General features: G+C 38.2%; 2 long non-coding RNA genes across 2 annotated transcripts in view; one reads left to right on the top strand and one right to left on the bottom strand.

Annotated features, from left to right (window-relative positions):
- The window catches only part of LOC309629968, an 820,276-nt gene that overhangs the window by 64,131 nt on the left and 729,063 nt on the right, over positions 1-27,082 (bottom strand). The window lies entirely within an intron of this gene.
- Positions 8,166-27,082, top strand: part of LOC309629938 — a 60,214-nt gene continuing 41,297 nt past the window's right edge. Inside the window, exon 1 of the long non-coding RNA XR_014245302.1 lies at positions 8,166-19,507. This is a non-coding gene — a long non-coding RNA (uncharacterized lncRNA). The remainder of the gene's footprint in view (positions 19,508-27,082) is intronic.

Here is a 27,082-nt window from a genome sequence, read left to right as displayed (position 1 = left end):
AATTAATTAAAAAATAAGTCATTTCATACTAACATCTATGTTTTAATGAAAAAAATAACTATATTCTAAAACAAAATAATTAGTGAGAAGAATGACACCATTTCGTATATTTGCACATCTCCTTAATATCTGGATTAATGAAAGATATTTGGATTCTCATATTTGTTACTAGATTCAATATGTTTTGATAATGTTGTTTTGATTGAAATTTAAGAAGAAAATTTGGCCTCACCTAGATATGTAGATATGTATTTGGAAATAGCTTTTTCTTTTTCTTTTTTTTTTTAGATACTTGTGGATATTCTTATTTGATATTACACTCAAACTTTTCAAGTGGTAGTTTCTTAAAATTTGGTTGCAATGTGGATCCAAAACTGTATCAATGAACTTCTTGTTTCTATTATATTACAATCCATTGGCAATCTTGCATTTTGAATGAATTCTATAACATCATGCATTGGTTATTTGGAAAATACTGATTCATTAATGTTGCAAAATGTTAATTTTGCAAATGTTAATATATTTCATTATACAATATCAAAAAATTACATTAGTATTTTTTAAAATATTTATTTGGTTGCCCTGGGTCTTAGTTGTGGCTCGCTGGCTCCTTAATTGCAGCACATGGGCTCCTTAGTTGCGGCTCACGGGCTCCTTAGTTGCAGCATGTGAACTCTTAGTTGTGGCATGCATGTGGGATCTAGTTCCCTGACCAGGGATCGAACCCGGGCCCCCTGCATTGGGAGTGCGTAGCATTTCCAATCTCATCCAAAATGTCTTTAACTATCAGGAAACTGATAAGCTCAGAGTGGAGGATACAAGTTTTCCTAAATTCTAGCTTTTGCTTGAAACTTTGAACTTATCATCATTGGTGACACATACTGCTAGTTGTTTTCCTGAAGTGACAATAAAGTGACCAACCTGCCCTGCTTTGCCAGGACTTTTGCCATTTTAGCAATGAAAATACCTGTGTCCCCAGAACCCTTTAATCCCAGGCAAACAAGGATGGTTGGTCACCCTAAGTTACAGGCTTATGTTTTTTAGAAAGTATTTCTAAATGCCTAAGTCTGAATAACCATAGTATGTCAATCATTCTTTCAAGTAAAATGGTGCTATACTAACAAGGCTAGTTTAATTCATCACCCAAACAATCACACAAGAGCTTTTCCTGGAGAAAACCATTTGTATTTCTGTATGCAGAAGTGCTTTATGCTTATTTCAATTTTTGTCACACAGAATACTTTTTAAGTTATTCCTAAGTGTGATATACTTTTTTCAATTTTTTTTAAGTGTAAGTGCCTAGTGGTGTGTAATACAACGACTACTAGTAAGTACAATTTGGTATCATTGCTTTGATTTATGCTAAGGCACTAGCACAAATTTTTTCCTGACATTTCTTTTGCATTGTAGGTTTAAATGTTGACATAGTGAAAAGGCAAATAATTTTTTAGTATTATTGTAAAAATAGTTTTGGCTTCATGGAGGCCCTGAAAAGGTCTCAGAGACCTCCAAGGGTTTGCAGCTCTCACTTTGAGAACCACTCATCTCACAGAATATTGTTCATAGTGTACACATCACATATTTGATATTAATTTTTTAAGTAAACATTACAGCAGTGGCTACTACTCTGCCTTTCACTCATTGTCATAGAGGTTAATATCTACAGTCAAAACCATATGTACCTCTGGAAAAAGTACTTCAAATAACAGTGTCTGGTTATATATCAGAAGTGTTTTCTCGTATGTAGAAGGGGAAATTTTAAAAATTACTCATTAACTGTATGATCTTGAGTATCACTCTCTGGCTAGTTTCCTGGATAGTAAATGATACAGGTGGCTTAAATTATTGATTGACAATCAGGGAAATACTCCCTCCCTAGAGGTTGTAGATATATGTAACGTGGGGTTTTGTTTTATTGAATTTGTTGTTGCAATTAGGAAGGGGGTTCCCTGGCATTCAGTACCCCAGGGTCAGGGTTGCTAAATTACTTCGCAGCCAATAAGTCCTACCCCAAATGCCAGTAACAATAGCACCACTTTCAAGAAATACTGTAGCTTTCTATAGTCAGATAGCAAATGCTTTGTTCCTCCAATAGGAGTATATTTCAAGGAACAGGAAGTTCTGTGTCAAAGGAGAAGGAAAAATGTTGCTGGAGGGATGTGTGCTAAAGTGAGAGAACGGAGTTATCTGTTCATGTTGGTAAAATAGTTAAGGATGGAGGAAGAAGAGACTGATGGGTATATGAGAGCTCCAGGTCTTCCTTATCACCTACCTTCTCTATTTCATACCTCCAACTCTGGTTAGCTCTGGTTAGTATCATTACAACAAAGTAAATTAAAAGTGTTTTACTTATAACATATACTGCATATTCCAAAAGATATTTTACTGTATTTCTTTGTCATGCTATAATAGGACGCATTGTGAACAAAAGTTCTGAAACAAAAATAAAATTCTTGCTTTTTCATACTACCTACATAAAAAATTGGAATAAAACTGATAGCTTCAGTGTTTTCAGATTCATCGAATTTTTAGCTACCTAATCCCTGTTGTTTTAAAATAGGAAACTTACACTCCAAAGAAGGAATGGATTTAGTCGGAATCACATACTTAGTGGCCAAATGAAACTGCTTCCCAGTATTAGAGATAACTTAACAGATTATGGCTAGACCAGGTATTTGGAATTTGTTTTATTTTAAAATTTGACTCAATACTTTTTAAATATAAAGAGTAAGTTTGTTTTTTTAAGTTTCAGTGTTTTATAAAGGCTTAGCTTCTTAAGCTACAGTGAATATCAGAAGGAATTATTAGTAAAACAAGAGGTGTTGATAATATTTTATGCAGTTTTACAGAGAACATTCTCAATTTTCCATGTGCTTTTTTTTTTATGAATTAGCTGGGAGTTTTGACTTCTGTGTCTTTTCTGCTCCAATATTTTGTCTGTTTTAAGACTCCTAAGACATTTTCTACCCCTAGGCAGAGAAAGGCCAATATTAATTATCCATTTGTTTTCTATTTCTTTTGTTGCCTTGGTAAAATAAGTGATTGAGGAAGAAAGAGTTTTAAACAAGAAACTTTTACTTAATAAATTATCTGTTGTAGTTATATAGTATTTGGTACTTCACCTCAAGCCCCTCCTACTTCCCTTTTTAGTAGCTGTAAGAAATTGAAAGATTCAGTTTGTCTTTGAAATCAGAACAAGTAGATTATAATTCTAGCTCTGCTTCCATCAGCTGGGTGACGTGGGCAAGTTTCTTTAGGTCTCTGGGACTCAGTTTCTCCATTTGAAAAATAAGGAATGACGTGTATTGTACAGTTATTGTTCAGATTAAATTATATGCAGCTTGTAAATTATAATGCTTAATGCCTGACAGAAAGTTGGTACTTAATAAAAAGGGTTCTCCTTTCTTTAGTTCTTTCTTAAAAAATAAAACTAGTAAACAAATATTTTATACTTAGTTTAGATTAATTATGGATATATACTTAGTTTAGATTAATTTCACTTTGCTTTACCCTAGTTTTGATTCAGGATTCAGTTCCTTTTGAAGTCTTGTTTTAAATTTCGATATTGCTTTCGTGGATTTGAAATTTGGGTCCAGGTTACAATTATTCATGTTGTTTCTCTTCTGATGGGGAAAAGCTGTGGATAAAGATTGTTTTATAAAGAAGAGATGGGCTGGAGGGATTAAGGAGGCTCCATAACTATCCAGGACTTAACACAGCATCTGATGTGTAGCAGGCTCTTAATAAATACTAGTTGAATAATGAAGGTATTCCATCTCTTCTGTTCACTGCATGGGCATATCTGGGTGTGCTGGTGGGCAGGTGAAAGCCTCTTTTTAGGGTTTGGTTCAGCATTGGATATTTTTTAATTGATGTATTTTTATCTGATTGTAAAAATCAAAAACACTGTATAACCATTAGAAAACACAAGTGAAAGCAAACAAGAATTTTTTAAAAAACGCACATAGTTCTCAGTGTTATAACTATTACTACTTTAACACAGATTTTTTTTTTTTTTTTTTAAAGGGAACGCTATTTATTTATTTATTTATTTTTGGCTGTGTTGGGTCTTCGTTTCTGTGCGAGGGCTTTCTCTAGTTGCGGCGAGCGGGGGCCACTCTTCATCGCGGCGCGCGGGCCTCTCACTATCGCGGCCTCTCTTGTTGCGGAGCACAAGCTCCAGACGCGCAGGCTCAGCAGTTGTGGCTCACGGGCCCAGTTGCTCCGCGGCATGTGGGATCTTCCCAGACCAGGGCTCGAACCCGTGTCCCCTGCATTGGCAGGCAGACTCTCAACCACTGCGCCACCAGGGAAGCCCCACAGATGTATTTTTTAAACAAAAATAGGACCTGAAATTGAACGTCACATTTCTACCTGACTACTTTTAGGACAAATATTTGTGAGCTGGCTACATTAAATCCATACTTTGAAAATCAGTCTCTGGCATTAATGAGGCAAAGTGAAGTTTAATAGAAAATTCAGAATGAAATTTTGGGCAATTTTAAGGCATGTATAATTCCTAAGAATTCAAAGTTTTTAAAGGATTGCTGTTAAATAGTAACATTTAACAGCATTTTATTTATAATTCCTTCAAATCTTTACTAATACTATTTACTGAACTATTTTATTAATGAATTATTAAGTTGCCTAATACTTCAATCCTATTCATATTGAGAACTGGATTCAATTTTCAATCATTTCTGCGCTTATGTTGAAGTCTCGATTTTCTCCTCCACAGAAAGCAAACAGAATGTAATAGAAAGGAGCTGCGTGCCTTCATTTGTTTGACTCCTAGCTTTTAACACAAAATTGCTGTCTACACAAGTGGTGTCAACCCCTCCTTTCACCGGCGTGCAAAAGTGAAGAGAGGCAGGGCCACAATCAGCCAGTGTGGTTATTAACTCCAGGTATCTCACGTCAAAGGTGACTGAGATTCACCAGCTGTCCCAGGGACGTGTGAAAACTTTGCTCTGAGGAACTCTGTGGCCAATAATAGGTTGGACTTGAGAACTTTGCTTTGAAAGTTTATGAAGATTTCCCAGGGCCGTAAGAATATGAGCTGTGAATCTAGTCCCCTCAACTAGCATTTGTAAGCATAATTTTAAATGCTACTGGCAAATTTTAAATATCACATATAGTTTCTCTGATAATAGTAAATTATAGGAAAGGAAAGCTTGCCTTCGACTTTTAAAAAATTAAATATTTACCTCCAAAATTCTACGTTTGTTTCTACCTTGGTAACAGGTTTGCTGGGCTGGATCAGCTAAAAGCTTGTACATCTTCACATACTGAACTCCAGAATAGCTTAAATGCTTTTTGGTATTAAGTGCCTATAGATACACAAGATTCAGAGAAGGGGTAAAAGTCAAATTATCCCTTATTGCACCAATTTTGTAATTTAAAGTTTGCTTGGAGGGTCTCTAAAATTTTTCATGCAATTGGTAGTTCAGCCTATTTTAAGAAACGCCAGGTATGTAACTCTGTGTACTAGGCTTAACATTAAAATTTCATTGCTTTCCAATGCCAATACTTATCATTATCTTTATAATTAAATCCAGTTTTCATTTATCATCCAGATCAGGCAATCAAACCAGGCAATTTTATCCTTCTCTTCACTTCCCTTTAAAAGAGTATTTGGTAGCCAAGACATGGAAACAACCTAAATGTCCATTGACAGATGAATGGATAAAGAAGAGGTGGTACATATATACAGTGGAATACTACTCAGCCATAGAAAAGAATGAAATAATGTCATTTGCAGCAATATGGATAGACTTAGAGATTATCATACTAAGTAAAGCAAGTCAGACAAACACAAATACCGTATGATATCACTTATATGTAGAATCTAAAATATGATACAAATGATCCTACCTACGAAACAGAAACAGACCCATAGATATAGAGAACAGACTTGTGGTTGCTAAGTGGGAGGGGATGGGGAGGGATGGATTGGGAGTTTGGGGTTAGCAGATGCAAACCATTATTTATAAAATGGATAAACAAGGTCCTACTGTTTAGCACATGAACTATATTCAATATCCTGTGATAAACCATAATGGAAAAGAATATAAAAATTAACACAACACTGTAACTCAACTATACTTCAAAAAAAAAAAAAAAAGAGTGTTTGGCGACCCCTTGTTAACTCATCTATTTTCAGGTGTCACAATTCACTCAGCCTGTCCCAATCTCATAAGAATGTATACAAAAGTGAATAATGGCAGAAAACAATTGAGGTTTATTATAGAGAATATTATATTATTATATATTATTATATTATTATAGAGAATATTGACCCTTGTAATAGTATTTTTTTGAATTTTTGAATTATTTATTTATTTATTTATTTATTTATACAGCAGGTTGTAATAGTATTTTTAAATGATCATTCTTTAGTTTTCTTTTACAATTAAAGATTCAAATCCAGAATGAGAATTCTGCCCTTGTTTTTCAGCTCATCTACTCTGCACTCATCCTGTTTGTAAAAACAACCTTCCCAAAGGAACCCCAGGCCATTATTGCTCTCCCCTGTTCCTGTCAGTATCTGATTCAGGAAGCTTCCTTGAAAAATGGGGAAGAATGGGGTTTTCTACTTTATTATCACCACTGCCGAATATGTTACACGTGGATTGACGAAAATGTGAATGCAATAAAATAGCAGTCCATCTATAAAGAATACAGTTTAGGGGCTTCCCTGGTGGCGCAGCGGTTAAGAATCCCCCTGCCAGTGCAGGGGACATGGGTTCAAGTCCTGGTCCGGGAAGATCCCACATGCCGTGGAGCAACTAAGCCTGTGCGCCACAACTACTGAGCCTGCGCTCTAGAGCCTGCGAGCCACAATTACTGAGCCCACGTGCCACAACTACTGAAGCCCGTGCGCCGAGAACCCGTGCTCTGCAACAAGAGAAGCCACCGCAATGAGAAGCCCGCGCACTGCAACAAAGAGTAGCCCCCGCTCGCTGCAACTAGAGAAAGCCCACGAGCAGCAACAAAGACCCAACACAGCCAAAAATAAATAAATAAATAAATTTATAAAAAAAAAAAAGAATACAGTTTAGGCCTTCAGAATGTAGAATTTGCAGTTGTGCAGACCTCCGTTACAAACATCAATGATAATTATGCTGTCGCTATAAAAAATATAGGAAATGGGCTGAAACAGCCTTCCTCCTGTAATATTCTAAAAGTTGTTTGATAAAGGGAACCCTTTCTATAACTTGCTTACTTGTCTCTTTCTTATAGAGGGGAAGGGAAGAAGGGGGTGGGGAGAGGGAGATAATGAGAGGATGGTCCATGGGTGTGTGTGGGACATAGTTCTTTATTGTATAAATGTATTACAGTATATAAGAAATAGTGATGTTAGCCAGCCTCCACAAGGATCTACCATAAATGTAATCAGAGGCAGGGACAGAGAGAGGGAACTGAGACAAGTTACAGGGCCTCAGTGATGGGACAATGCCAGCCCATTCTTTTCTTTCCTAGGGAGCTCAGGTCAAACAATAAGTGGAAGGCTCCCAAGCTTAGTCACCACGTGATGACTTGACTGTCAGTGTGATCTCTCTCCTCACTTCCTTCCACCCCATGGGGAGTCCTCACATCCCTTGGAACTCTATGCCTGCTGGGTTATGGAAAGATAGACACATTTCGGGGCTCCAGCGCAGGGTCTCCTGTCCTCCTGAGTCATTCCTGCTTCCCCTCAGGCCGGCTGATCCGCCTCCCTAGGAATGTGGCAGGCGGTGAGCCAGTGGCAAAGCTTCCCTCCTCCACATCACCAGGCAGAGAGGAGAGAGCCAACTCCACAGCTTCTGGTCCCACTTTCCTCTGGGTTAATTCCTCCTCACTCTGTTTCAAATGTAATTAGAGTTTATCCTCTCTGTTCCCAATGTTAACACTTTTTTGAGCAGGTGAATCAGGTAATTCTCCTCACCAGCTGCTGCTTCCTGCTGAGTCAAGCCCTCCTGGAAGGCTGCATTTCCTGTTGAACGCCTGATGAGAGGTGCTGCTTGCAGCGAGTCCAGTTAATAAACAGCTCCTCCAGCTGAGACCATTTGTCTGAGGGATATTTCCATCAGTTACCATTGGAACCTGAAGTATTTTCACTGTAGTATGCTGTAATCTCCTGGAGCACTAGGGGAAAAAAAGGAAAAAAAAAAAAAATATATATATATATATATATTTTTTTTTTTTTTTTTTTTTTTTATAGAAATCTCTGTAGTTTCACCAATAGGAGGTAGCCTCCCTCTAAATGAGCAAGACTCAGCAGGTCTGGCACAGCTACCCTTGATTCTTCCTAGCTGGTTTCTCATGGCTGCTTCTTGCCCAGCCTCCTTTCTGTTTTTAACCTGGCCTCCTCTTTTATGTTCACTTATTTCATTACTTGAAAGGAAACAGCAGAACCTGGAAACTCTAGTCCAGTCATGCTCCTGGACTCCTGTCTCGCCCTGTGGTCTCTTTTGATCTAAATCTCTTTCTCGCTATTACAAATGTGGCAGCTGAGAAGCCTGGGGAATCTGAAATAAACCAAGGGATTGTATGAGGATTTGTTTGTAAGCGTATGAAGCCAGGTATGTCCCCCACATCACTGTCTGATCTCAGGTTGGCGGCAATTGTAGACGGCGCAGCCTCCCTCCCCAAACAGGTTTTTATGGCCACACAGAAGTGTGAGTTCCTACATTTAATTACAACATATGGTGAGTTACAACATGCTCTGGTGCTGATTTTAACACTTGTGAGGCGATTGGAGGATTGTCCATTCTTAGATATTTAATTGCCTCACGGCTGGAGAAGAAGTATTGCCACAAGCTGGTTTCATAATGAAAGGCTACTGCCGGGATACTCTGGTTTAGGCAGGCCTGCTTTTCTTGGGCAAAGACAACATGCACTCCAGCCTGCCTTTGTAATACTATGTTTGATATACTGGTCTTCTGTATTTTTTGCTTTCTCAGCTAGCTCTTTAAAAAAAAAGTCAAAAAAAAAAAAAAAAAGTCAAATTTTAAAAGAAATGGAGTTTAAATTGGAAAATGGCCATATACTATTCAGGTAGAGAGGGCATGTGTAGCATCCTATTACATACACCTATACAGTTTTATACATTTCATATACATAGTTTTATTTGAATTCTTATGAGTGGCTACCTTTTTCTTAAATCTCCTTAATTCATTCATAAAGATGTTAGCACTTTTTTGTGCCAAACACTAAGGGTTTTAAATTTCGTATTTTGTAATTGGTTTTTTCATATTGTGCATTTCATATTGTGTGCTTCAAAACATATTTTGAGTTTGTGTTTATATACTGTTTTCAAGCTGAGCCATTTTGAAGAACTCCAAGATACAACTTATATTTTCATTTGGAATTATAATGATTTTCAACTCTCTTAAAATACTAGATTTTTAATTGAATTGATTTGTTTTGCAGACTAATTTCATGTGGTAATTAAAATGTTTCCTTTATACACACTTCAGCACATTTTGTTGCTGTGGATTCATTTCTGACATCTACTACCTAATCCTGGAAAAAAGAAAAAAAAAATCAAGCACAGAGCATTTCCATTCTGGATGAGACCTAATGTCTTTTCAGTTCTGATTCTGTTTCCTACTAAACCAGGAGATGTGTTTTAGAAGGACATGATTGACCTCCATGATGTCAACTTCAAAACGCAATCTACCATTCCCCACTAAAAGGAATGAGGACTCCTTGAGAATGGCTGATTCTTGGGCAGCGGCAGTGAGGGTACACCGTGAGCCTGAGATTTTTTTTTAATGCCAGAAATAGGGAAGTGCTCAAAAAATGATGAGAACATGTCAGAAGTTCACAGAAGCCAGCTTGAATGAGTTCCCACAGGCCAAATATAGGACAATTTGGGCATGAGAGAGAGAGAAAAATAAAAAAGAGAGAGTTACATTAATGGAAAATAGTTGAATAAAACAAGAATTAATGGGTCCAAACTGTTAATAAATAAATAAGGAATAAAATAAAGCTATTCCTTACTGCCAGGTAGATAGAGTAGGCTAATAGATAAATAAAATGTAAATTACCATTTTGCAACCGTCCCAGTAAAATTGATTCAAGCTAGAATGATCAATAGGGTAAACCTAGGGGAGGAAATTTGATTAGGAACAATATATTTACATAGTTTCAAATTCTCTCTTCACACATTACTTAATAATTATAAAAGGGAAAAGAGTGTACAGTGGAGAAATGGCATAACATCTTAAACAAGTAGATCTACATTAACCTCACCAATAAGAGGGAAAGTTACATCCAGTTCCTCCAAATTTGAAACCATGAGAAAGACACATCAATCATGTAGCAACCCAACTAAAAATGGGTAATCTGAGTTTAATCACCAGGAAACAACAGAGAAACCAGAATCTTAATCAGTATGAAATAACTGGCCTGTATTCATCAGAAATGCCAATGGTATGAAAGACAGAGGAGGGCTGAGGAACAGTTCCAAATTAAATAAGACTAAAAAGACATAAGACTAAAATGCAGTATGACATCCTAGACAATATCCTGAATTAGGGGAAAAAACTAAAAAGGATATTATTGGTACAACTGATAAAGTTGAAATATAGACTTTAAAGTGTTATATCAATGTTAAGTGTCCTAATTTGTTAATTGTACTGTTACTATGTAAAAGAAAAATCTTGTTCCTAGGAAACAAACTCAAGTGTGGAGGGATAAAGGGGCATGATGTGTTCAACCTACTCTCACGTGGATAAGGAAAAATATGTATATTTTTAAAAGTGTAACATATAATAGATCTATGATAGATAAATAGATATAGATAGATGGATACATAGATGAGAGAGAAATGTTAAAATTTGCTAAATCTTGGTAGACAGTAATCAGGTGTTCTTTGCACTGTTTTTACAACTTTTCTGTAAGTTTGAAATGGCTTCAAATACAAATTTAAAAGAAAAAAATACAGAAGAGAAACAACAAACCAACTAATTTTTATAGAAAGCTTGCTGTAGCCCAATTCACCTGTAAAAGCAAAGAGGAACTAAGAGACATGGAACTTCCCATTAGAATTTGTAAATATACTTGAGAAGACATTAGCATATAAAACAAATCAATGAATCTTATATAATAAAATAGTTACAACTATTTATGGAATAAACGTTTATAAGTTAAGAATGCACATCTATTTATACCATGGACATTCCCTGATCATATGAAACTACAGGGTTCTAACTTTTTTCCTGAAATCGCATAGATTCAATTTATTATCTGGACCTATTTATCATACAGTTGACTTTTTTAATATAAATTTATTTATTTATTTATTTTTGGCTGCGTTGGGTCTTTGTTGCTGCACGCGGGCTTTCTCTAATCGCAGCGAGCGGGGGCTGCTCTTTGTTGCGGTGCGCAGGCTTCTCATTGCGGTGGCTTCTCTTGCTGCGGAGCATGGGCTCTAGGTGTGTGGGCCTCAGTAGTTGTGGCACGCAGGCTCAGCAGTTGTGGCTTGCAGTCTCTAGAGTGCAGGGTGGGTCAGTAGTTGTGGCGCACAGGCTTAGTTGCTCTGCGGCATGTGGGATCTTCCCAGACCAGGGCTCAAACCCATGTCCCCTGCACTGGCAGGCGGATTCTTAACCACTGCGCCACCAGGGAAGCCCCATACAGTTGACTTTTGAGCAACAGGACTGGGGAGAGGGGCGGTTGGGGGTGCTGACCCAGACACAGTCGAAAATCCAAGTGTAGCTACAGTCAGCGCTCCGTATACATGGTTTTGCATCCACAGATTCAGCCAACCATGGATTGTGTAGTACTGTAGTACATATTTATTGAAAAAATTCCACATATAAGTGGACCTAGCAGTTGATACACATGTTTTTCAAGGGTCAACTGTAGTATTATTATTTGGCCATTTCTTTATTTATGTAGCAGAAAAACATCGCCCTAGGACTCAGGACACGTAGTTTTAGGACTAATTTGTCATTTAATTGCCATTGACTTCATCAAATCAGTTAATTTTGTGTGGCCTCAGTTTCCTCACCTATGAAAAGGGGAAGGTGAGCTCAAGAGTCTCTGAAAGTCTTTTCAGCTTTAAAGGCCTATGATTCTACATGGGATGGAAACTATGAGAACTACACAGGGCAGAAAGCTGATGAAAGTAACTGGATATATTAAATATGTTTTGATGATTTGCAGTTAGGATGCATAAGCAAGTGGCCAGACTTATGTAGAAGCTACACACTTTGATGACAAAGACACTTTAATTTCCCCCAGTACTCCCATACCTTTAATTGTTTTGACATTCGTGGCAAAGTTGCTGTGAGATAAGAGTGTACATCATCAATCCAGTTTTTCAGGAAACAAAACAGATCCTGAGAGGTGACCTTTATATCTGTAAATAATATTAATATTTCTTTCTTGGTCTGTCAACTTCAGAAATTTGTATTCATAATCACATAAAATGAGGAAATTAATGCCCCATATGCTTTCTTCCATCTCTACTCTATTTACATGTCCCAACGTTTTACACTGTCAATGTTTCTATCACTTGGGTTGTTCTAAATGGTTGATTATTCTACACTTTGCCGATAGGTTGAGTGAAAAAAAAATTTTTTTAATAAAAAGCTTTTTTACTATTATATAATGCGAGTATTATTACTTAAGGTACAAAGTAGTATGATTAGACCCATAAAGAAGGAAATATAGCCTTGTGTTAATTGACCTATGCTAGTTGAAGAAGAATATTCCAAGTGTCAAGGTCAAATTGATTCCTCTCTTTCAGTGTATTAAATATCATACAGCATTATAGTTTTTTTTATATTTAGACCATGATTTCTTTATATATCATGTTTGTTGTTTGGAAATTCTGATTAAATTTTTTTCTTGTGGACATAATTGTAGTATGCTTTCATCTTGTCAAAGATCATTCAGTTTATTAATAATATTTCCTACAGGAATCTTTCAATGTGAGGACTTACTCTTCAGAGTTTTCTGATTTCCTGTTGCTCTTTGGACTGTTGATTTTCTAAGCCTGCTGAACAACATTTATCTAATTATCTTTCATAGATTTCTTTTTTTGTGACTGTCATGTTCACCTTTTTCTTGGCTTCCATGACCTTATTTTTCCTGGATTATTTTTTCTTTTTGCTCTAGTACATCCCCCAGTACTTTTTTTTCCAGAAAATATGCATGGGAGATAAAATTTTCTCAGCTCTTGCACGTCTAAAAATGTCTTTTGAACTTGAAAAATAATTTAGATAGGTATATAATTCTAGTTTCAGAGGAATTTCCCCTCAGAACTTTTAAAGCATTTTGCATTATCTTCTAGCAACCAGTTTTGCTGGGGAGGAGATTAACACCAGTCTGATTCTCATTTCTTTATAGATAACTTGTTTCTTCTCAGAAATGTTTAGGCTCTTATCTTTGACATAGTGAAGTTTCAGAAAAGTTGCCGAGGTGTGGATTTTTTTTTTCCATGTATCATTTTGTGATCCCTTTAAAGTTAAATCATTCATTTAGTCATTAAAAATAGAGAGGCTACTCCTTATGTACCAGGCACCTAGCACAGGAGCCTTAGCCCTTCACGGACAAGTTACTCAACTTCTTTAGAGAATACTTCTTTGGTTTTAGTTTAATTAGGGGACACATCACCCCTGCATGTAGATGTGGGAGTAGAGAACAGGGGGAAGACGGACTCTTGTAGTTTTTCTGTGTACATTAAACTAATACCCTTGATTTTTCATTCATGTTCCCCTGGAATTCTTGCCAGTTGCAAGCTTTGAGCTTCCAGCTTTCTCTGTGTAATTTCTTAGTTGTAAATTCTTTGGCTTCTGTTTATAACAGTGAAATCAACTTTTATTGAGCTGTGTTCCAGGAAGTATCCTAGTGCTTCATTTAACTTGGCCAACCTACACAACAACCCAGTGCCATAGGTCCTATGATTTTTCACATTTTAATAAATAAGGAAACAATTGCTCAAAGTCATATAGCTTATGACTGATGGAGCTGACATTTGAATCCAGACAGTCTACGATCCCATCCTCTGCATATCTTGGAGAAATATGTAGAAATCTTTCATTCCCTGATATGGGGATTTATTATGAATTTATTTCATTTATATATTTTTTAAACAGGTATTTCAGTGGAATGTGAGGTGGGAAGGCAGAGAAGGAAATTCATATGTTCTGTCTACAACATTTAACTGAAATCTGTCCATACCTCCTGAATGCCAAATGCACAAATGCTGCTGGTCAAATCTGGGTCTAGGTAGTTGCTTCTGCTGTGAGTTCTTGAGAACCAAAATGGCAGACAATGAGTAGCCAGAGCCTTACTTTTAGAGGTAAGACTAACTGTGGTCACTCTTTCCCATTGCTTTAATTACCTTCCAGTGACACAGCTGGAATGACATCTTGCTGATAGAACCTAAAGATACAGGTGAATTTCTCCACTTCCTGCCATGCTCATTTCTCTGATTGGGCTGGTCAAGGGCTGGTAGGTGGAAGGAGGCAGACCACCAAGGGAAGGTGGCACTGGGACAGAAGGAAGGAGGAAGTGAAGAATGGAATTTGTGTGGGAAGCTAGGCTTGGCTTCTAATTAGCTCCCTGCTAATTACTAAATATCTCTAATGTGTCATGTGTTGGTCTAGGTATTCCATGTATATCATTCTATTTAATTTTTATAATGACCCTGTAGCAAAGGTATTATTATGCCCATTTTATAGATTAGGGCACTAGGTTTAGAGAGGTTAAGAATTTTGCTCAAGGTTACACAGGCAGTATGTTCAGCTGGCTTTCAAGCCCATGTCAGTTCTACTCTGCCATGCTGTCTCTTAACTCCCTAGGGGAGTATTTGGAATGGAGCTGGTATTTTTGCATGCTCACCCTTCCTCCTTCTCTCTTGATACACTCTTAGGCACACTCATGCACACATGAATTAACTAATTCAGTATTTATTGAGCAGTTATGTACCAGGTGTTTGGTAGAGTCAAGTGATTGATGTACTCCCATGTGTCAAATCATGCTTGTCAAGCACACTGTGATGTAACTCTCTAAGGGGTGGGAGGAGCGGGTGTGGAATCTGTGTTCAGATACGTGGCTGCCTGTAGATCAGGATTGGAAGGGCTGCAGAAGAGGCCTTTGCAGAAGAAAAGCTCTTTCTCATCTACCACTGGGCCTGCAATTCTGACTCTAGACACTGGTTCCCTGGAGGTGAGATATTTTGCCAAGTTATGAAGCAAACCACCTTGTTAGGGGTCCTTATCACCTTCGTGTGAATTAAATTTATGGGATTTCTCCAAAATGATAGTGTGATGGATCACACAAACTACTTATATCCCTGTATCCCTTTGCAATGGAATTTTTGCCATGACTCCCATCAAAAAATTGAGTTTATTTCTCTGTCCTTCGAACCTGGGCTTGGACAGCTAACTTTCTTTGGCTGATGGGACATTAGAAAATGTGGTGCAAGGGCTTGAAAAGTGCTTCCAATAGGGTTTTCCTCCTCCTGCTGCTAGGGACCTTTCTGTCACCATGTGGACAGACATCCTTGAGGATGAGAGACCACATGAAGAAAGGCCTTAAGCATCCCTGGTGTCCTGGCTGTAGCCCCAGACATGAGAGGGAGGCCATTTTAGAGCATTCAGCCCCAGATGAGCTGGCCTAATCCAGAAGAGCTAGCCAGATCACTCACAGGATTGTGCTACATTATAAATGGTTGTTTTAAGTCAAATATTGTGTTGTTTTGTTATGGGACAAAAAACTAACTGATGATAGATAGCTAGATGGATAGGTGGTTGAGGTAGGATGGGGAAGGGGGAGTGAAACAGAAAGGGAAAGGGAGCGAGAGAAAAAGGCCTATATTTGTGCAACTGGAGGGCTGTGAAATCTTGGGTAGAGACAGGGGAGCCCCTGGGGAGAGTGAACTACAGAAAAGGAGGAAGAGAATACACTAAGAACACACTTGACTCTTCCTCATGGTTGATCTTTTTTTTTTTTTTTTTTAATTTTTTAAAATTTATTTTTGGCTGTGTTGGGTCTTCGTTTCTGTGCGAGGGATTTCTCTAGTTGCGGAGAGCGGGGCCACTCTTCATCGCGGTGCGCGGGCCTCTCACTATCGCGGCCTCTCTTGTTGCGGAGCACAGGCTCCAGACGCGCAGGCTCAGTAATTGTGGCTCACAGGCCCAGTTGCTCCGCGGCATGTGGGATCTTCCCGGACCAGGGCTCGAACCCGTGTCCCCTGCATTGGCAGGCAGATTCTCAACCACTGCGCCACCAGGGAAGCCCGGTTGATCTTTTTATAACTCCAAGAAGAAACATTTAAAACATGAACACTTCACCTAAATGTCAGGGTTTTGCTGTAATTTGAACAATCCAAAAGTAATCTGACACTCTTGTTTACTTTTTATTTAATAGTCCAGCAGAGATAAATCATTTCTCAACAGAGTCATTGAGTTGCATGTTGACCCAGAACTCAGTCTAAATACAGCCCTTATCTAAAACTGTGAAACATCAGAAGGGGAAGCCGACTCAATTTGTTCTCTGTCAAACTCCTACCACCTTGTTTTAACATCGCACTGTGTTAAAGAACGGCAGACCCTGATGTTTTGATTCAGTTTCACACTCTCAGTTGGATAATCCTCTTTCTCCCTCCTCTGCCCTCACATATAATGCTTTCTATTTCTTCCACAATGTGAATAACCTACTCTGCAGTCTGGTTACTTGAATGGATGTTTGTTTCAGAGGCTTTAAGCTTTCTGAGGGCAGGGACCTTATTTTATTCATTCATTCTTCTATTAATTTATTTAAACAGGGAATGTTTATTGTGGAATGATGATTCATCCCTGCTTTCAAGGATCTGATTATCTAGTAGAAGAGGAAAAAACATATATCGGTTTGTAAAGAACGTGTAACCTTAACATTGAGTCTTGGCAAAAATGTTGTGTGAGCACAGAGAGGAAAGCATCGCCATGGCTCCTCCTGCACCTGTATCCTAATTTGTCTTCCTGCTTCTCTACCTGACCCCCTACAACCCAATGTGCACTCAACAGCCAGAGAGGTTTATTAAAATATATTAGATTCTATCAGTCCTCTGCTTTAAATATTCAATTAAAACTTCCTACAGACCTTACAAAGCCAATGGGGTCTGGTGGCGGCCTTGCCCTCTGGCAGCACCTCAGTCACGCTGGCTCCTTTCGGCTCTTGGGAACCAGGCTTGCTCCCTAGCTTAGCGCCTTTGAATTAATGGTTCCTGGCTCTGCATGACTGGCTCCTTCTTGTCATTCAGAGCTCAGCTTACGTGACTGGATTCCTGACATCCAGTGTCACTGAATGTCATATGGCCTGCCTAACCCTAACCATCATGAGTTAGTAACTCCCCCACTCCCTTCTTCTTCCCTTCCTCCCACCTCCCTTCCCTTGCTCCCTTACTTCTTTCCTTCCTTCCCTCCCTCATCCATTCTTTCTTTTTTTTCTTTCTTAAAACTTTGTCTCTCTTTCTGCAGTAAAATGAAAGTTTCATCAGAACAGTGACCTTCTTCTCTCTCCCATCTCCCCATGTCTGCCTCATAATAAGTGTTCAGTAAATACTCTTTGAGTGTGTGAACAGATGAATAGAATTCTGAATGCTGCAGGTACTCCCTGGGTGGAACAGAGGGAGGGAGAAAAGAGAAAAGAGCACCTTATTCAAAGACACATAACAAGGGACTTCCCTGGTGGTGCAGTGGTTGAGAATCCGCCTGCCAATGCAGGGGACACAGGTTCGAGCCCTGGTCTGGGAAGATCCCACATGTCATGGAGTAACTGAGCCCGTGAGCCACAACTACTGAAGCCCGTGTGCCTAGAGCCCGTGCTCCGCAACAAGAGAAGCCACTGCAATGAGAAGCCCGCGCACTGCAACAAAGAGTAGCCCCCGCTTGCCGCAACTAGAGAAAGCCCACGCGCAGCAACGAAGACCCGACGCAGCCAAAAATAAATACATTTATAAAAAAAAAAAAAAAAGACACATAACAAGGACCAAGCGCACTGAAAGTATTTTGGCACGGCCGGAACACAGGGTGTGAGCTGAGCTTGGAGAGAGCAGGAAAATAAAAGGAGGTGAGAACTGAAAGGTTATATATAATAACACTCAGGAATGCAGACTTCTGCCACTTTCTGACATTGCTGTCCTGCAGGAAGAGAGGGAAGTGGCCTTGACAAAAGATACTGACAAATTTGGTCTGCTGTAATGAATTATTTCAGAGTTTTAACTTGAATTGGAAATGTACTACTGAACTTGGCCAGTTGTGAGAAACATGTATGTCATCATTTTGTGTCATTTATTCATTTGACTCTTACAACAAATCACTGTCAGCAGCAGCTTCATTTATGATTTTTTTAAATTTTGTTTGAGCTTTGTTTATTATTTGTGAGGTTTGAAAACAATTTGGGGACACAGTGGAAAGGCTTTCATTCATTTTGATAACTTCCTCATTTGTAAAATGGGAGCAATAATAATGCTTATCTCAAAGGGTATTTGTAAGACTTAGATGACTTAAAGTATATAAAGTGCTTAGGGCAGTTCTTAATGTAATAATTGTTAGCCTTTATCATCATCATAATCATTTGCTGCTCTTATGAAGAGAAACATAATGTAACTTTATTGAAGCAATTTTACACTAGGTTCAAAACACTGCTGTAGATGTGTTTACATTTTGCTGGAGAGACACACACTGCCGTTTTGCATTGTGAAGGCATTGCTTGATAATGATGATTGATATCATTTCTTGCATGTTTTTTAAACAGAGTATAAATGGGGACCACTCAATTAACTGTGTCAAGCCCACTGTTTAAGAACAATGCAAGGGCCAGAATATACCAGGCAGATACTGCGTAAAAGTGAAAAGAGAAATCTCAACAGAAACAGTGCTCTCTAGGATGAAGAGAGTGTGCTTTCCCGGCAGCTGGGTCCTGACATTTTAATCCATTTGGCGAGCCTACTGCAGTGGCCCAGACTCTGTCTGTGGCTCCAGCCCTGCTCACCAAGATACTAGGCTCCTTGTGGCCTGTGGTTCTGCAACTCAGCTGGTCGGGAGGGCAGGAAGGAAGGGTGGACCCGCTTGACATTTCCTGTCTTGCTGTGAGTCACTGATACCAAGTACTTTTCTTGCACTTCTCTGCCTACTATCCGGAGAGCAGGAATGCGGCCACAGAAGTCAAACCGGAACCATCCTCTGCGTCATGATAACGGCTCTCACCGCGGTAAACTAGCATGGTCTGCACCGATATCAGGGGGCACTCCCTCCCTGTGCAAGCAAGGAACTGAAGGATGGGCTCGCCATTACATTATCCTTTGTAAGAAGAGGATGATGACACCTAGGAGAAAGAAAATCCTCCTGTATCACTTTGGTGCAGTGGAAAGGAGACTCATTTTGGAGAAGGAAGGCAAAATTTCCAATTCTGACTCGGCTGGGAAAGATTGGAAGCCCGTCTCACACCTACTTCCCTTCTACTCCTTGCCTGCCTGCCTGCATTGCAAACAAACTTAAGTTGAATATGGTGTTTTGAGATTCCTGTAAGTAAATGCCTTAAGAATAAAAATTTTAAAGTAATTCTTGCTTGTGGAGTATAACGTGAACGGGATTAATCATCTTTGTAGGAAAAGTCTTTCGGGGGGCATGATAATAATTGTACTACCTAACTTCTAAGCTTGCTGGGAGGATCAGTAATAATAATAATAGCTACTGAGCACTTGTCTTACATTGGATATTATACTTTATATACATTATTGCTATTCCTCACAACACCCCACAACAAGCACCCCATTCTACCAGCTGCCTTGAAATGGGATGATGTATACGATAGTGCTTTGAAAATATTAGTCATTAAATAAAAGTATTTTTATATAAAGGTATAATTAACATTAGTAAAAATTCCAGGGGCAATATTTTACTTAGGTTACAAAGAGCATGAGCTATGGAGTTACACACAACTAGGTTATTAGGTTCAAATACCATTTTCCCCATAGCTATTGCTTAGTCTCTCTGGGCCTCAATTTCCTCCTCTGCAAAATGGGTGCAATAACAGCTACCTCTTATGATTATAGCAATCACAAGGACTATTTGTAAAAATTCCACATCTCTGTATTTGACACAACAGGTTCACCACAAATATGGACTCCCCTTTCTTTTCCATTTTTCCTCAAGGTAATAGAAATAAGACAAAGATCTTTAGAATCATTAATTAGGTATTTGATCATTTTTCAGAGTGCCTGCAGCAATACCGAGGAAGAGGAAGGACACGTATAAGAAAGAGGAATAACAGAATAGTATAAATGAAGGATTTTGCTGACCATGAGGAAACTGGTCTGATTGTTCTCATAAAGTGTATTTGGAAGTAACTTTGTATCAGAGACTTGAAAAAAAGTTGTGATGGAAGAGGAATTATTAAAAATGCATTTTATTTTCTTTAACATTGTCTGATCAAAATAATATAACTTGATTCTAGGGTTTTGGTAGGGAAGTTGTTATGAATTCAGTTGTAGGAATGAATTTAAATTGCTAGTCATTGAGTAGCTGCCTCAGAAAACCAGAAACCTGGCCTGTCATACTGAGTATTCACTGGAGGAGAGAGATTAAGCTGTATAGTGGTCACTGCTGTGCAGTAGAGAATTCGATATTTTCAGTATTTTACTTTGTTCACACAATTAAACTTTTTATCCATGAGAGCTGGATCAGTTCTCAAAATGGTAACTATTTTATTAAACAAACAGCTCCTTTTCTCAGTCTCTCGCTAACTTTACACTTCAGAGTAGAAAATAACAAGTCAGTATCTTTTTTTATATCAGTGCAGGTTACATTCAATACACTTCTTGATATTCTCTACTTTTCATGGACAATTTTATGAATGTGGAGTTTGTTAGTACATTTGAAAGACTGCTTGTGTTGAAAAAACAGTCTTGAGAACTATCTCAGCAAACACAGCGGCACCACCCTGTTATATGCCTGAAGCATCATGGTTTTCTGTTCAGGCAAGCTTTGTAGAGATTTGAGCACCATGTCATTGTGTTAGCCCTAAATACTTAAGTATATAAGTAGCATTCTTTTCCACAATTTTGGAAGCTTAAAACACTGGGTTCTAATTATATCTGCACATCTAAAAATAAAGTATACTTTGCAAAGGAAAGACAGGAAGACCAGAAGAAACATTCTTAAATAGTAACAAACTTTTTACTACAAGGTCTTCATTTTATTTCACAGTTATCTCCTAACAAAATTCTTATTCTCTTTGTACCTACAATCTCTGCTATGGAAATGGCTTCAGTTATGGGTGGTAAATAGAAAACTATCTGACAAATTGAGTATACGGCCCTGATAATTATGTTGTATATTATGGTTTCAGGTACTGAGTTGCATTTTCCTACAGTAGTTGATAGTTATTGAGTACATATTTGATAAAGAGTTTAAAAGGTATTATCCAGAAAAATGAGTCCACGTCTTTAAAAAGGATAGAGGGATAAAAGGAAATGAGTGAAACGTAGTATACCTTTTAGAAGCAGTTTATAAGATCTTTGTGTGAGCCACATTTAACTAATGGCAGCAGTGTTGGTTGTAGCTTTCATTATTCATGGATATCCTGAGGATATAACATAAAAGTATTTTAATGCTACTAATATTGCTAAGCTTAACATGAGTTTCTCAGTCATGAAAGGGGATTTTCTACTTGCTTAGTTCCTTATTCTTACACTAAAATATAAGCTGTGATTTTTTTTTTTTTCATATTTTGGTTATTTGATATCCCTGGTCCACACAATAAAGGATCCACATCTAAGGAACAGAAATTTGCTAGTGAGTCACATGGAAAAGAAACTTGAGTGTTTTTCAGGGCGAAGGAATTTTACAGTAATAATGTAAAATAGGCAAACTCAGCCTTGCCTCATCTCTTCTGAGTTATTTTTTCCTCCCTTCCCCTTAATCTTCCATATGTTACATAAACTAAATTTAGAGAGGTTTGTCATTTTCAAAATAATGATGTTTAACACAGGAAGCAAAAAAGGTCAATTTTGAAAAGTGACATTTTTTTCTTCTACTGGTTTTCATTATAAAATTAGAAATACACCCTTACAGTTCCCAAATCCGCACAGTTGAAACTTTTACTGAAGGAGTTAAGGTGGAAGTAAGCCCGTAAAAGACCCGGTAGTTCTTAGAGAACTGGAGTTCTTACTTAGATCCTGAATTTGGAATTTCCCTTCTACTATTAACCTTCTACTTCTTCTACTATTTAACCCAAAAGTCCATCTCCCCTGTCAGAGTGAGGCCTCAATTCCTCCCACGAATGTTCCAGCTTGGTGCTTGGCTTTCTGACTGCATAGGTACAGTCTTGGTCCAAATCAGCCTCTCCAGCCTTCTGTGACAGAGCCACATGGCGGTGCAGTGGTTCTCAAACTTGAATGTGCATCAGAACCACCTGGAGAACTTGTTAAAACACAGCTTACTGGGCATCACGCCTGGAGTCTCCGATTCATTGGTCTGGGGTGGCGACTAAGAGGTAGCATTTCTAAGAAGTTCTCACATGCTGGTGCTGCCAGTTGGAAACCACCAGTGTGATGCAAAGTGCCCCAGACTGAAAGCTGAGAAATCTTGCCTTCATCTAGTTTCATAATTTCCCTCCACAAAAACCCTAATGTGGGGCTTCCCTGGTGGCGCAGTGGTTGAGAGTCTGCCTGCCAATGCAGGGGACACAGGTTCGTGCCCTGGTCTGGGAAGATCCCACATGCCACGGAGCAACTGGGCCCGTGAGCCACAATTACTGAGCCTGTGCGTCTGGAGCCTGTGCTCCGCAACAAGAGAAGCCGCGACAGTGAGAGGCCCGTGCACCGCAATGAAGAGTGGCCCCAGCTTGCCGCAACTGGAGAAAGCCCTCACACAGAAACGAAGACCCAACACAGCCAAAAATAAATAAAAAACAAAACAACAACAACAAAAAAACCCTAATGTGTGACCTCTGTGCCTTATATTTTTTTGTTGTTGTTTTTGTTTTTTTTTAAATTATTTATTTATTTATGGCTGTGCTGGGTCTTCGTTTCTGTGCAAGGGCTTTTTCTAGTTGCGGCAAGTGGGGGCCACTCTTCATCGTGGTGCGCGGGCCTCTCACTATCGCGGCCTCTCTTCTTGAGGAGCACAGGCTCCAGACGCGCAGGCTCAGTAATTGTGGCTCACGGGCCTAGTTGCTCCGCGGCATGTGGGATCCTCCCAGACCAGGGCTCGAACCCGTGTTCCCTGCATTGGCAGGCAGACTCTCAACCACTGCGCCACCAGGGAAGCCCCTTTTTTGTTGTTTTTAAAACAAAAAAAGTTTGAGTCGGTAAACTCTTGCTCAGAATGTCTCAATGATTTCTCAATAACAGTATTTTGTTATCTTGATTATTAATTAGTCTTCTCATGTTTGTCACCCTCTTTTTATATAGTAAATTCCCACTGCTTTAGCAAGCCTTTCTGCTTGCTGAAGCATCGTTTAATTGATTGCTTATGAAATAGTTTAAGCTGACCCATGGGCTCTAAGTGAGCTGTTTTCCATCTCCAATTGCTTCCTTCACCCAGAAAAACTATGCGAAAGCTCTATAACATCTTCTTCTGGAACCAAATGGCTCTCACACAACCATGAATAAAGTTAACACGTAAAAACCTATCATTTTTGTGGTAGTACCAAACTGATTTTTACCTCCAGTTAGTCAATCACTTTTAGCAGAGGGAAAGCAGGTGACAACATTGGGATCCTTGTAGAAAATAGACAACATCCAGAAGATACTTAAGGCTGTCCTAGCTCCAAGCTGGGGAAAGATCATTTCCCTGGGGCTTAATTCCATTTTATACTTCTCTTTCTAACTTCATTTCTCAGTTTATTACTCATTACTGATAATTCTATGTTTGACTCTGGTTGGGCAAGATTTTGAAATGGCAAACCATGTATTATTTTCATTTAAATTTGCTTCAGGGTTAAAGGAGTCTGAAGATCACTGTTTTTTGACAGAGAATCATCTAGATGTACATTCCAACAGATATGGAATTCCTTTCCTTTATTATCCACATCTGCTTTATGTAATCCAACCTTCTCCTAGCACTGAGAGACAACCATCTACCCATAATTTGCCAATTTCTATTCTGCCGAATACCGTCCTGCCTGGTTTTCGTAAGAATATTCCTACTGTTATTCTCTTGAGCATTAAAAGCAAGTCTAAGCCAAGAGACATACTATGCATATATTAATTAAAAAAAAAACCCAAAAACCAAGTCTAATAACACAAGACAGCTCCTTGCTAAGGGGCACTGCCACCATCAACACCCTCATTCCCAAAGCTTCACCTGTTATCTCATAGTACTCCCATCTGGTTCTTATCTGTCTACCTTTCAATAGGATTTCCAGCTCCTGGGGGCAGGAATCCTGTAATACATCTTTTGCATCCTTCCCAGTGTCTAATGGAGTACTGAGCATCACATGGATATCCAATTAGCAATTGTTGAGTCATGCTGAATTGAATTAAAAATTCCCATATTCCTGGTGCTAATGAAGGAAGCAACCGAACCTACCCCTGCTCTCCACAGTCTGAGAATTCTCATCAAAAGTAAGGATTATCAGATAAATGAAGATTACCAGGAAGGAAAAGCCAAAGACCAATGAAAAATAGTGCAAAGAAGGGTTACAAGAATAATAATTCCCCTTTAACCTAGTCGTCTCTCTGCTGCAAAAAGGGAATGTTTGGTAAATGTTTGGTGAAAGTTATAGCCCACATGGTCTATTGCGATTGTCACATGTACCAGCAGCATAAAGCGAAACAACTTTTCTTTAGATCTGCCTGAATTTCTAATAAAAAAATTTTGTGTTTATTTCTTTGATTCTATGATTAGTAAGCTTGTGTATAAATAATGAAAAGTGCTTCTCCAAGTCCATGACTAATTCCTAAATATTAATTCAGTGCTCAGACACTAGTTTTTACTGCACATTTTCATCCCTAATGTAAACCTTGTGAGTGTCATGTGCAGGAAGTAGGACAGAGAACAGAGGTCTTCTGTTAACTTTAGGGCTATTACATGGACTTCCTTGAGGACTGTGTGTTGGGTTCCATATGCTACAACCGTGACCTCATAGTCATCTTTACCATGCCTTGGCTAGCTTCTGGTTTTTAAAATCTACTTTTGAATCTCTTGCTTTTTAGAGTTGTATTATAAAATCTGTCACTTTATACATTTTTTCCCCAGTGTCTAGTGGAGTAATGAGCATCTTGTGGGTTTCCAATTAACAATTTTTTAATCATGTTGAATTGAATTTAAAATTTAAAAGGAATTTAAAAATACTATTCTTTGTTTCCAGGATGAAAGTTTTGCATGGCATCTATGGTATAATTGAACAATTATTACAAGCTAAATTATTACAAACTAAATATCATATCAAATATTGAAAAAATATTGTAACCAAAAATTGGCATTGCATACAAACACAGACACACCTTGGCTATTTCCTGTAACATATTTGTCTTATAGTTTTTATATAAAGATTTTATGTAAAAGCATTAACCACATTTTTTGAAAAGTATTCGGAATTCTTTGTTGTGTACAAATGCTAAGGTAGGACCACATGGGACCCATTCTTTTGGCTTTTGAAAAAGTAAACTCAATTTTTCCAATTAAGTCTGTGGACATTACATGGTATGTACATATGTTGGCCCGATAGATAACTTTACTTGTAGGGTTGGTCCAGTAACACATCAAAGTCTTAAAAAAAAAAAAAAAATTAATGTCTTGGCACCACCCCACCTCAACTTTAAGGAATTCTCTGTAGTAATGAATTTTCACCCTTTATAATAAAGATTTTCTTCTCATGCAGATGGTGGTATTTTGAATGAACACAAGTATATATAAAAGATCAATAGGAAATAAAGTTATACCCATATGAAAGGTGCTTTTCTCTAAATAACAAAAATTGGACTATAAAATAAAGATGATGGTTTTAGTTTTCTAAGTTCTCCCTCTTGTAATTTCATTGGCCCTTGTTCAGCAAAATGAAAATTGAAAATTAGCCTTTGTTGTTTTATTATACATACATATATCTTGCAATCCACTTGATAGGCCACCATTGTCACTGGCAAAGCTAGAACATTTCATCAGACTGTTGTTGTGACTAGAAGTTTGGTATTGTTTAGCAAAACTAGAAGTTTGGGATTGTTTAGCAAAACTGAGCTGGGAGCAGGCCTGTTTTGCTGTGCTCACAGACCTGATTAAATGCCATTTTTCATATGCAGTAGAACCTAAAGCAGTGGTTTCCAAAGCATGGCCTGAGAATCGTCTAAGAAGCTTGTAATTATGCATATACCCAGGCCCCACATGGACCAACAGAATCAGAACCTCTGGGTGCATGGCCTGGAGATTTACATTTAAACAAGTATCCCACGTGATCATTACGCTCACCAAATTTGAAAGCCAGTAACTGCAGGCTCACACTTAATAATTAAAAAATATACAACTCATCTTTTGGTTAAAAAAAAAAAAAGATTAGTTTGGTAAAATTTATCTTTCGGTTTTATTTGCTTTGCCTCTCCATTCAGTGTGCTTCTGTTATTTTCTGTTCTCCTCCTTTTCTCTCTTCTCTTACTAAAGTAAGTCTCATAGAATTTTAGAACTACGTGTGATTAGAATCCTTTGGTTACAAGCAGCAGAATCTAATTCTGAATGAGTTAAGCTAAAACTCATTAAACTCATAAATAAACAAAATTTATTGCAATTTATGGAGTAGCTCATAAGTCAAAAATAAATCTGAAGACCCAGTGTTAAGAAAAAATACGAGTTAGAGTAGAGTAAGAAGGACCTACCGTCTTCACTTCCTGTGTCACTTTATTCAAATTTCAAATTACATTTAAAAAGTATAGGCTTTGTCTACCATGGCCCTGTTCCCATATCTTGGCCAGGAGAGGGAGTGTAGCTTAGGAGTGCTTTCCAGAACTGGATCTAGTGACTGAGGTGTAGATCTCTAAAGCAAAATAGTAGTACCTTTACAAGAAGACTGAAGAAAGATTTCCATGTGGTCAAAAATGATAGATTCACCATGATGCAGAAAACTTTAGGGTACCGAATGTGAAGTCGTTATTTTAATCATAAGT

Source organism: Balaenoptera borealis (assembly GCF_965194805.1).
Source record: "Balaenoptera borealis genome assembly, chromosome: 5".
Taxonomy (NCBI): domain Eukaryota; kingdom Metazoa; phylum Chordata; class Mammalia; order Artiodactyla; family Balaenopteridae; genus Balaenoptera; species Balaenoptera borealis.
The sequence above is the reverse complement of the archived record's forward strand: the minus strand, read 5'-3'. Positions and strand labels throughout refer to the sequence as shown.